Source organism: Zingiber officinale, chromosome 5B, assembly GCF_018446385.1.
Source record: "Zingiber officinale cultivar Zhangliang chromosome 5B, Zo_v1.1, whole genome shotgun sequence".
NCBI lineage: Eukaryota > Viridiplantae > Streptophyta > Magnoliopsida > Zingiberales > Zingiberaceae > Zingiber > Zingiber officinale.
The window spans coordinates 30,386,675-30,400,057 of record NC_055995.1 but is presented as its reverse complement, the minus strand read 5'-3'; positions in this window follow the sequence as shown (position 1 = coordinate 30,400,057).

Sequence of the window (13,383 nt, the reverse complement as noted above, 5' to 3'; positions counted from 1 at the left end):
GCAGAAGGTATATTTCCTAACAGTTCTTAGATTCACTATGCTGAAAATGGTTCTACTTCTAAGTCGAAAGGAAAGAAGAAGAAGAAACAGGTCTTTTCAGCAAAGAAGGTGAATAAACCTCAGGGTACAGGACAGAAAGCTGGAATGAAGAAGCTGAAGGGCAAGTGCTTCATCTACAAGCAGTCAGGACATTGGAAGGCGGACTATCCTCGTAGGAATCAGAACAATAAAGGTATATCTCATACTCTAGTAGTTGAAACATGTTTAGCGATGTTATCTACCAGCACCTGGTGTGTAGATATAGGAGCCACTGATCATGTCTGCAACTCTTTGCAGGGTTCCAGGAAACCCGACAACTATTTGAAGGAGAGATAACTGTCTACATGGGCAATACTACTAAGGTGGGGGCTATTGTTGTGGGAGACATCTACTTATCTTTTGATAGGAATAGAAGTTTGGTTTTAAGAATTGTCTTTATGTACCTAGTTTTAAAAAGAATTTAATTTCAGTTTCTAAACTGTATTTGGATGGATATTCTGTTTCTTTTAGTAACAATATGATTATAAAGAGAAATAAGATTATTATTTGTTCTGGTGCATTGATGGCAATTTATATACTCTAAATCCAATTTCTCCCACAATGCAAAATATGAAAATTAATAACACATCTTCTAACTATAATAAGATAAAAGAACCTTCAAAAATGAACCAAACATATCTTTGGCATCTAAGGCTTGGTCATATTAACTTAAGTAGGATTCAAAGGCTTGTAGCCGATGGACTCTTGGGTTCATTAGAGTTGGAAAACTTTCCAACCTGTGAATCTTGCTTGGAAGGTAAAATGACCAAGAGACCTTTTAAGGCCAAGGGGTATAGAGCCAAAGATGCGTTAGAATTGGTTCATTCTGATTTGTGTGGTCCTATGTCTATCCAGGCAAGAGGTGGTTATGAATATTTCATCTCCTTTATAGACGATTATTCGAGATACGGATACATTTACCTGATGCGCCGCAAGTCTGAATGCTTTGACAAGTTCAAAGAATATAGGGCTGATGTGGAGAAACGTCTTGGTAAAAGTATCAAGACACTACGGTCTGACCGTGGTGGCGAATACCTCTTTGGAGAGTTTAGGAATTACTTATCAGAAGTCAGGATTCAATCCCAATTGACTGCACCTGGTACACCCCAGCAGAATGGTGTGGCAGAACGAAGGAATAGGACTCTTATGGAAATGGTTAGATCGATGATGAATTATTCAGAATTACCAAATTCGTTTTGGGGATATGCTTTAGAAACAGCAATGTACATTCTGAATATGGTACCTTCTAAAACAATTCCTTCTACTCCCATGGAATTATGGAATGGGCGTAAGCCTAGTCTAAATTATATCCGGATATGGGGTAGTCCAGCACATGTGCTGAAGGGAGATACTGACAAGTTGAAATCACGTACAGAAGTTTGTCTGTTTGTGGGATATCCTAAGGGAATGAAAGGTGATTTATTTTATAATCATAAAAATCAGAAGATCATTATTAGCACCAATGCTCGATTTTTAGAAGATGATTATGTAATGAACCATAAGCCCATGAGTAAAATTATTCTAGAAGAAATAAGAGAGGGCACGTCTACTCTAGTACCAACAGTACAAGATGAAGTACCACAAGAGACTGCAACACGTGTCACACATGATACACAACCAAAGGTAGTGTCTCGTCGTAGTGGGAGGATTGTAAGGCAACCTGAAAGATTCATGTTTTTCGAAGAGTCTTCGGACTTGATCCCGGGTAAACATGAACCTGATCCCTAAACATATGACGAAGCACTCCAAGATATAGATGCAGTATCTTGGCAAAAGGCAATGAATTCTGAAATAGAGTCTATGTATTCTAATAAGGTCTGGGATCTTGTAGAACCACTAGATGGTGTAAAAGCCGTTGGATGCAAGTGGATCTACAAAAGGAAAAGAGGGGCAGACGGGAAGGTAGAAACCTTCAAGGCAAGGCTTGTTGCAAAAGGGTATACTCAGAAAGAGGGAATTGATTATGAGGAGACTTTTTCGTCGGTAGCTATGCTAAAGTCAATCTGGATACTCTTATCCATTGCCGCTCATATGAATTATGATATTTGGCAAATGGATGTCAAGAAAGCTTTCCTTAATGGAAGTCTTGAAGAAAACATCCATATGAAGCAACCAGGGGGGTTCATTGAAAAGGGCAAAGAGCATCTAGTGTGTAAGCTGAATCAGTCTATTTATGGACTGAAGCAAGCTTCAAGATCTTGGAACATCCGGTTTAATGAAGTGATCCAGTTATATGGATTTATTCAGTGTCCGAATGAGTCTTGTGTATACAAGAAGTGTAACGGAAACGTGGTGGTATTTATTGTACTATACGTAGATGATATTTTGTTAACTGGTAACAATGTCAAAGTGTTATCGGACGTAAAGGTATGGTTATCCAAACAATTTGATATGAAGGACTTAGGAGAATGTGCACACATTCTTGGGATCAAAATTATAAGGGATCGCAAGAAAAGGATGTTGTGCCTATCTTAAGCTTCATACATAGATGCAATCCTTGCTCGTTTTAGCATGCAAAACTCCAAAAAGGGTTTCTTACCTTTTAGGCATGGAGTAGCCTTATCTAAAGAGATGTCTCCGAAGACATCAAAAGAGATAGAGGACATGAAAACAGTTCCTTATGCTTCAGCTATGAGAAGTCTAATGTATGCAATGCTGTGTACGAGACCTGATATCTGTTTTGCCGGGCATGGTTAGCAGATATCAGAGTAACCCTGGACAAGGACATTGGACTATTGTAAAGCATATATTGAAGTACTTGAGAAGAACTAGAGATTATATGCTAGTTTACCAAGCAGACGATTTGCTCCCTATGAGTTACACGGATTCAGACTTCCAATTAGATAGGGACAACAGTAAGTCTACATCAGGCTATGTGTTTACTTTAGGAGGTGGATCTATTGCATGGAGGAGTGTTAAGCATAAATGTATTTCAGACTCAACCATGGAAGCTGACTATGTGGCAGCCTCTGAGACAGCCAAAGAAGTTGTATGGCTCAGGAACTTCCTAATGACTTAGATGTGATTCCTGGTTTGTCCAAAATCATCACAATTTATTGTGATAATAGCGGTGCAGTTGCAAACTCAAAGGAACCACGAGCCCATAAGGCAAGTAAATATATAGAGTGCAAGTACCACCTGATACGAGACATCGTCAAGCGAGGAGAAGTTGTTGTAAGGGATCGGTGGCCGGCTAGAAGGGGGGTTGGATAGCTAGGTCACCCCCAACTTCGATTTCTTCTCTACACGGTTAGTTTGCGCAAGCGAAAATGAAACTAAGACAAGAAAGCAATGAGTAAGAACACAAGCGCTAACACGATTCTTTTACGTGGTTCGGAGATTGCTTGCTCCTACTCCACGACGTGTCCTTGAGGTGGACGAGCCCTTGATCCTTCGGTGGATCAGTCCCCGGCAATCTTCGGCTAGCTCTTACTCCTTCTCGGTGGAGTACAACCTCTCACAAGGTTCTCTTCCTCTTACAAGATGAACTTAGGTTTAGGAGGAAGAGAGTAGGCTTGGAAGCTTTGGGCAATGACAAGGAGTGATTCAACAATAATCAGTAACCTCCTTCAAGCTCCAAAGCTTCCTATAAATAAGAGGAGAGAGTTGATCATCATATCAACTCATCTCGGCACCAGTCGACTGGCAAAACCATCAGTCGACTGGTGTTACCGTTAGAGGTAGCCAACGGCTACTTTCCAGCACCAACGGTCATTTACCAGTCGACTGCTAAAACTAGCAGTCGACTGGTGCAGTCGACTGCTAAAACTTGCAGTCGACTGATCCACACCGACCGAACGAACAGAACCATTCTGTTCGCGCCCAGTTGATTGCTAAAACATGCAGTCGACTGCTACAGTGCTGCTACAGTACTGCTACAGTAAACCCTAAAACTTATGCTTTTACTTCGAGTATAATCTCTCGTGCACTCGTACCCTCACCCTTACGACTCTTTTGACGCTTCCTTTGCAGCTTTAACAGAACCTTCAAGCATACTTTCTTTGGCTCTCGTCCCTCGGATGCATTCAAGCCTGCGGCTCGTCCCCAATGCCATCCTTCGCGTATGCCTCAAAATCGCTTCCATCGGCCCTTGTCCTCGCTGCCTTGTCCACAGTCCCTCGGATGCTTCATCCTTCACCGGACCCGACGCCATCAACCTGAGTCGCATGTGTATCCTGCGAACCTACACAACTCAAATACACATATCAGATAAAAGGGTGAACCTAACTTAAATTCTTTGACACACACATCAAAACTATGATCGTACCGATCAAAACCTAGGTTGATTACACCAACAGTTGTCGTCGCCAAGATTGCATCAGCAGATAACCTGGCAGATCCTTTCACTAAGGCTCTTCTGGCGAAAGCTTTTGATCAGCATGTGGAGAGGATGGGAATCAGATGTATGGCAGCAGATATGGCAGCTTAGTCTTTTAGTATAAGTGGGAGATTGTTAGAGTGTATACTAAAAGCCTAGCTTTTGTAAACATTTATTTATGAAATAAAAGAATCACATTGATCAAATGTCTACATTTTATTTGTTAAGTGTAGTTGTTCAATTAATTTATAATGTAGATAACATGGTGAGTGGTGTCACACACAGAAGATCATGTTATCAGTTCTTTATAAATTATAAACAGTTGCTCACGACTAAGATGGAAAGGAACAAACCATTGGAATAGTCGTAGTGTAATTAGGTATTAGTTTATCTTGATTAATAAATTACACTAGTACACTCTAAGTGTATTGAGTAGGATCATTTTAGGTAAGTTCTTTTATACTGACTTAATAAAAGAACTAGACCTTAGTTATTATGGAAGTATGTGCTCTTAATCCTAATATAATAACAAGCATATATATTTAGTATTTATTTCTTTAACTTATCAAAGGGTGAGATTTAGCTTGATAAATCAATAGGCCCGATAAGTTGGGAAATGATATTACTTATAGTGTGTGTTGTTGATTATAGAAGGAAACTGTGTCCTAGTAATCTAGGTTGAGAATGTCCCCAAGAGGAGCTCATAAGGATTGTCATGTTAAACCCTGCAGGTGGACTTAGTCCGACATGACAATGAGGTTGAGTGGTACTACTCTTGGAGCTAGATATTAATTAAGTGAGTTGTCAGTAACTTACTTAATTAGTGGACATTTGTTATCTTGAACACAGGGAGACTAGCACACTCATGATAAGAAGGAGCCTATAATGTAATTTGGGATTGGTGCGGTAGTGCAATAATAACTCTCTAGTGGAATGACCTATTATTGATGAACTTGAGTTGTGTGTTCGGGGCGAACACAGAATACTCAAGCTCATCAGAAGGCCAAAACCAATTTCTCCTCTAGGTTCCTGTCGTAGCTTCATTAAAGCCTTAAGTCCATCCAAATAAAAGCTCTTCTTGGTGTCCAAGAGAGGGTCGGCCCAAGGCTTAGTGACCAAGCCAAGGGCCGGCCACCTTCTTCTCTTAAGGGGTCAGCCCCTTGCTTGGTGTCCAAGCAAGAAAGGGTCGGCCATATTAATTCAAAAGTGAAGGGGTGTTTTGAATTTTTAAAATCTTCTCTTTGTAGAAAACTATAAGTTTAAAAAAGAGATATTGTAAAATGAAAAACTTTCCTTATTTGAATTAGGTCACATGGTTTAATAGAGAGTTTTAAAAGTTTTAAAACTTTCCTTTTTTAACCATCCTCATGGTTCTAGAAAAAAAAGAAGAGAAGTTTTAAAATTAAAATTTTCTATTTTTGTAAACATGTTAAAAAAGGAAATTTTTAGATGAGAAGTTTTAAATTTTAAAACATGGTTTTAATTTTTAAAACTTTCCTTTTTTAACATCCACTTTAAGAAAGAGAGCTTGTAAAATTTTATAAGAGGATTTCTTCTTTTATAAAATTTTATAAAAATTATTTTTCCTTCTTGATGATGTGGTCGGCCACCCTTGCTTGGTGCCCAAGCAAGGGTCAGCCAATCAAGCCAATCATTCCATGATTGATGATTGATTCAATCAAGAGGAAAGAAAAGGGAAAATAAAAAAGAAAAAGGAAAAACAAGAGGAAGATTTTATTTTTTGTAAAAAGTCTTTCCTTATTTGCCTTGGGCAAGTAATATAAAAGAAGGGGAGAGGAGGCCTCATGAGATAACAATTCTTATTGTCTTGTTGGTGATCCTCTTGTGGCTGGCCCTCTCTCCCTCTCTTTTCCCTTTGCTCTCTTTTGCTCCTTGGTGGTGGTGGTGGCCGAAACATAGAGAAGAAGGAGAAGCTCTTTGGGTAGTGTTCATCTTGGAGGTTCGTCGCCCACACGACGTCCAAGGTGAGGCGAGGAATACGACAGAAGATCTTAAGGTCATTAGCATACAAAGAAAAGGTATAACTAGTAATTTTCTTCCACATCATGCTAGTTATTTTTCTTTGTAAGAATTCCAAACACAAGAGACATTAGATTCTAGTTTTTCGGATTTGTTTCGAAGTTCTATTTTTTTTTTTTGTTTTTCGAATTTGTGATTCGATTGTTCCTTTTGGTTAAACCTAGAGTTATATAAGGAAATTAAATATTACCTTTCTTTAAAAGGCTTTGTCTAGGAAGTGGTGGTTGCTCCCATATCCAAGAAGGCCTAGTGTCTCGCCATGTTTAACCTGGAAGCCAATTTTGAAAATTAATATTTAATTAAATTTATAACATAGGTGGATTTGGATCAATAATGTTAGGTTCCGTTTGCGATTCCTAATTTAACTTCTAAAGAACACAATAGGTTATTTAGGAAATGCTCGACACTTGTATAAAATTTTTGTACAGTGGAACCGGTACGATCTTCTTAGGACTAACCAACAAATATTTTCATAATATTGGTATAACGCGCCCACCTGCTAACCCGTGATATCCATGGAGTCCATAAACTCATTCATTCTCCCTTAGTGAGTGTAGTAGTCTCCCACGAAATTGGATACCCTACTATAAAAATTATCCCTCTTCTGAAATTGGTCCTGTATATATTGGAATTGGTCATGAGTGAAGTTGCAGTGATCCTCCAACAACTTATGAGAAATGTCTTGCTTCTCATGAAAAGAATCTAATGATGTATGAAAAGTAGAGAAATCAAAGCTAGATTTCCCCGTGCCACCGTATGCAAATGAATGTCTAGCCGGGTCAAAAAAATCCAACCGCTAATGGGCCTCTAGGTGAGGGATACTCATGATGCTCTTTGGGGGATGCGGAGGAAGCAGGAATTGGATCCTTAATGATTCAATTATTGGGGTTACGAATTATTGTGCACTCAGGATTTGGTAAAGGGATAAGGAACCCTTCCCTTCTAGGAAAATTAAATCCATTTTCATCCCGACAAATCATTTGCATTGCTAGGCACGTGTCTATGTCTATTTTAATATTTCCATGTATAGTTTCTAGACTCGAAATGTCTAGTTCAAGCTTCCTAGCAATGGTTGTAATAAACCCATGATAAAATTGTTCCCGAGTTTGCCTTCCTCGCTCTCTGCATAGTTTATAAAAAATGGAACTCTCCATCAAATTCTATTTTGTGAATCATGACCCATATAGAGTAAAGCTCCACCTTTCTTACCACACCGTCACCCTCATCTCTACCATAGATAGTCTTGCTCATAACATAGTGAAGGTATCGAAAGATAAGGTTCTGCAAATGTGAGGTTTTAGATCTAGATGGGTCATGGGGTTCACTTAGACCGGTGATCAAGCTCCAAAAGGAATTGACATTGTATCTGTAATCAAACTTGTGAGATACCCCTGTGGGTAATCAAACCCTATCCAAAACTACTCCCTACATCCATAGAAAAGGAGATCTACTCTATTGTGAGGGAAGAACAACCCCAAAACATGAAGTAAAGCATACTTACAACCCTTGATGTGAGAAGAAGGGGAAGAAGACATGTTTGCCGAGGTTTCCGATGTCTTGGGGATGCCTCCTTGCTCTGGAGATGGATGGAACATCAAGGGGTGGTGGTGGATGAAGCTCTAGGGTTTCCCCCGAAGGGGAGAACCCTTTCCCAAGGAGAGGAATGAAGTCCCGAACCAAAGATGATCCCAAGAATAGGGTTCTTGACCCTTTTATAGGCTAGGGCGCGAGTGCCGCACGACCCGCGTCACGGCCATGCAAGATCCACACGGCCAACACTTTCCTCCCTTCGGGTTGAGTGGCATGGTCGTGTGAGATCGCACGGCCATGTCTTCCTTTTACTCTGGCCACGTTGCACGGTCGTACCAATTGGCACGATCGTGCCTTCCTTTGCCTCTGGCCACTCCACATGGTCGTGCGAATTGGCACAGTCGTGTCTCTTTTCTGCTCTGGTTACATCGCACAGCCGTGTGAATTGATACGATCGTGCCTTCCTTCTACACTGTTACACCGGGTCGTGTGAATTGACACGGTCGTGCCTTCCTTCTGCACTGGCCATGCAAAATTGTATCAAGGCCGTGTAGATCATTTTAGCACATCTTAATGTGGTATTCTTGAGTTGAGGTCTTCATCAAAGTTGTAGATCTTGAAGTTATCTACAAATCAATATAAAGGACAGCCCAAAACTCCAACCGAGCACAAAGTTATGGACATTTTACTTTTGATCTACAGTGTTAAAAATTTCACACGACCTTCACACGCCCGTGTGGCATTCACACGGCCTCAACACGCCCCCTACACGGCCTTCGCATGGTCGTGTGGTCTCTGCACCGCCAGAACTTGGAAGAACTTAGTTTTCACATGCCCATGACACTCTGGAAGCTCTAGACTTCATTTAAGCTCCGTTTTTGCTCCAAATCACGTCCTATCAATCAAAACAAACAAAGAGTAGATCTCCGAACAAAATATAATGGAAGTATGATATTATAATGAAATAGGGTACAATAAACATAGATTATGCTAATGAAATGCAAGTAGATGTGCATCAAAGCATGTATAAATGATCATAAGATCTACACACATCAGTATGTTGGTTTGTTGGACTAACGTATTTTACAGGAAGTGAATTAGACATCCTTGCCTCAGATAAACAGTACCCGAGGCGCCCTCCATGGAGCTTGGAGGCACCTCGGGTCGCATGCAGAGACCTCCTCACAGCAAGGCGAGAGGGCACCCTCATGGAGCTTGAGGGCACCCTAGACACTGAGCAGAGGGCGCCCTCTATGGAGCTGAGGGTGCCCTGGACACAGGTGGAGGGCGCCCTCCATGCAGTTGGAGGCACCCTTAGGCGGATAAGCGACGAAGTGGTTAAAGCTCATCCACGCTACGGATTCGATGCGGATGAGGGTGCCCTCCATGATGTTGAGGGCACCCTCAATAGGCTTTATAAGGCAGGTTCGAGCAGCAGCAAAAGAACAACTCAAATTAGTGACCTTTCTTCCGTGTGTTGCTAGAAAAATGTTTCGATAAAGTTATGACAAGACACCGACAACCCGAAGCTTCAAAGTCTACTGTTTTCATTGTCGGTATAACTTTCGTTATGATTTTACTGAACTTAATTGTTGTACTATAAACTGTAATATTTTCGGATTGATAATGATTGCCCAAAGTAAATGCTCAACGAGCGTGGGTCTGGGAGTAGAGTCGCCCCAGGCTCCGAACCGAGTAAAAAACTTGGTGTTTACGTGTTTGCATTATTATTTACTTTTCCACTGCGTTTTACTCTTAATCTTTTCCGAAACGAAAGTGAAAGTTATGAGAGCTATTCATCCCCCCCTCTAGCGCTTTCAATCCAACATTTCCAACTTCTTAACTTCACTCACCAAGACTTTCCATCTGTCTAGCTTCACTCATCAGGACTTTCCAGCTACTTACCTTTACTCATCGGACTTTCCACACCAAGTGTCCAGTCCTCCATGACCCACTTGATTTTTCTTCTTCTATCAACCATCCTGTTGGTCTTATCCTTGCCTAACCTCCAGTTAAGACTTTCCCAATTAAGTATCCCGTCAACCTTAAGTTACTTGACTTTTGGTCAACCTTTGACCATCAATCACCCAGATGGGCAATTACACTAACAATCTCCATATATTGTCAAATATCAAAACTTAAGCATCAAGACTTAAGCTTGAGCCAACTTAAGCTTAGTCAACCTGGTCAACTTTAACTCTGGGGAAAATTACACCAACAATCAATTTGTTGTGCCCTACCTTGCTGCAACATATGGAGTCACTGGAATAGTGTAATTGAATGGAAAAAAAGTAACTCTTTATCTTTTTTTATCTTCTATCAATCTCTGATATTAGCCTTGTTTTTTCGATTTCATGAGCATTGGAAGTGCTCCTACCATATCAATGTCAGACCTTTGAGTTTAAAGGAAACTAATTTTATTTTTCCATAATTGGGTACTTCCTCATAATAAAAAATATTCTCCACTTTGTTAAACCAATCAATAAATCCCTCGGTCTGTGATGTACCAAAAAAACTCAAAAAGTTCAATTGGAAACTCTATATCTCTGTACCATTTCTCTTGACCATGATTTTATCAGGACTAAGCATGACTATAATATGAATTTTTAAAAGTGAAATCAGAAGTAAGATAAGAGAACTTATGACCTTTAAGATCTTGAGCACTACGATCAAAGTTTGAGGCTTCCTCAATTGGAACCTACCTCTCACGACCTCATTCACCTACCTCACATCTTCAAGGTCTTGCATTGATAGAGGATGGGTTAAATTTATGACTTACTTTTGTAAATCCTCAATCTCATCTTAGGTGCTACGACCACAGTGTAAGTCTTCCTTGGGCAAAACTTGTCTAGTATGACCACGATCACGATCACGCTCACAACGACATTCCATTGGATCTGATGTTTGACTTCCTCAATCAAAACCTACATATTAATGCTCTGATACCAACTGACGCTAAGCAGAATACTGATTATCCTTTGAACTAACGAGAAGGGGAGGAATTTGAGGAGAAGGCAAGAAAAGATAATCATTGTCCTCTAATTTTTTTTTAAAAAAAGAAATTTTATTTAATATTTGAGGATAATTCCTCAAACAGCTAAACAGATGTTTATATACAATCAAAACCCTATGACTTAAATAAAGGGAAAAAAAATCATAATATGTAGACTATAATTCTTAACTTGTAAAAAAGAAAAGATTATTAACAGACTCATAATCCTAAAATTCTTAAATGGACTTAAAATCTAAAAATATAAAAGATAGAAATTACTAAAAATATCTAAAATACTAAAACTCAAAAATTATAAAAAGGAATAATTTACTAAAAATAATTCAAAAACCCAATGAATCCTTCTTCATTAAGACTAGATAATGAAAAGTGTCTCCTGCTTGGGGAGGCTAGGACTTTAGGCGTAGTGAAGGGAGGAGGAAGAAGAACAGTGTTGAAGTCGGTCAAGCAATATGTTGACTTAAAGAATTCATAAAGTAATTGCAACTAATGGCCATTTTATCTTCTAGGAGAACTTTCTCTAACTTATATAAACCTAAGGCTTCCTTCCATGTGGACTCTCCCATGTCTTTACCATCAACTCATGTGCTTGTTGCCATCCACTCCTTAAATGAGAGAAGTATGTCGGTTGTCCTCTCTTCTATGAGATAGCTTCTAACATGTCTGACAAACACTTGTGAGAGTTCAGGGACCTCTGGTTATCGTACTAAGCCTCCTGTTGGCACAAACCATTGACCCTGTTACCGTCATCTCACTTGGTTAACCTTCAATCTGGCCATTCTTAGTCTACTACTCACTATTCAACTCCTGGTTTAAAATGGTTAGCGGTGATAATTAAGTAAAGTAATTAGAAGGCTCGGAGCCAATAAGTGATATTCGCAGGTGGGGATATTTTCACATCCTAGGATACGACGCTAGCTATTATCCTACTATTGAAAAGGTGTTAATGAGAGTAGTATAATAAAATTGGAGGGATTATAATTTAGGGGGGATGTCCACGAGTAGGAAGGTTCTTGTTGTTGGAACCCCAAGGTGTTTTGATGTAATCCAACAAGCTAAGTTAGGTCCTGCGTTGTCTAACCCTTGTGTCTAAGTGTGCAGGAACTTAGGAACACAGGAAGTCGAGCGGAAGACGCGGCTAGCGAGAAGGACGACACGGGAGAGAGCCGACCGGCTCGGTGCGTCCGAGGATGAGGTGACCGCGGAAGAGTACACCGTTAGACGAGAAGAACATGCACGACGTTCGAGGGACGAGAAACTAGGAAGGAAGGCTGCTCGAGGAGAAGGCCGGAACTTGGGTTCGGGTGAGCCCTATTCCGAATGGCCGAAATCACCCAAGCTAGCGGAGCCGGAGTTGAAGACCCAGACCGAGACGAGCTGAACCGAAGCAGAGTGACCGGACGGAAGAAGTCAACCAGAGTTGACTTTTGGGGTCCGGGGCGCCCGGACCAAAGATGTTGACCAGATCAAGTCAAACTCGATCTGAGAGTTGGGGGATAAAGTTTTATCCCCCCAGGGCACCCGGAACCCCTTCGGGGCGCCCCGACCAGTGCTATAAATATAGCACTGATTTGCACAGATCATTCATCTCACTTGTAATCAATTTTCCCTGTGCTTTTATTTCTGTTTCTTTTATTTGTGTTGTCAACGCTATAAAGAGGCTACTCCGCCCGAAGGAGAGAAACAGATAGTGTGCTTACTTTCCTTGGATTAGCAATCCCCTAATTGCAAACCAAGTAAATCTTTTGTGTCTGCTCTTTTCTTTTAGTCTCTTAGTTTTATTATTACAAGTGTCTGTTAATTAGTTGAATATCCGAGAAAGGTTTTTGGTTTAATTCTTGTAGGGCAATTCACCCCTCCCCTCTTGTCGGCCTCCAAAGGGACCTACAAGTGGTATCAGAGTAATGCGCTTCAGGAGGACTAACCTCCGATCGAAGCAACAAGATGGTCGGACCAAGCATCGTTCCACCAAAATTTGAGGGGGACTTCGCAGATTGGAAGTGATGTATGGAGGTATTCCTAAGAACTGATTTTGAAATTTGGTCTATTATGAAGTATGGTTTTGTAGCTCCGATGAATCAAGACGGAGAAGAAAAAGAAGAGAGCCACTAGACAAAGAAGGAGCAGAATGAGTCTGTAGCAAACAGCCGTGCCGAATATCACCTGCTGAGCGTGCTGCCGCCTCAAGAGGTCAACCGCATCGGAAGCTACTCATCTGTCAAAGAACTCTGGGAGAAGTTCCTGGAACTCCACGAAGGCACGTCCGAAGCGAAGCTCGCTAGAAGAGACATCCTCCGGAACAAGCTAATGAACATCCAACTGGAAAAAAGTGAGAAGGTAGCCAGTCTACACGCAATGGTAAAAGAACTGATTACTGGTCTCGAGAACCTCGGAGAAACGGTAACAA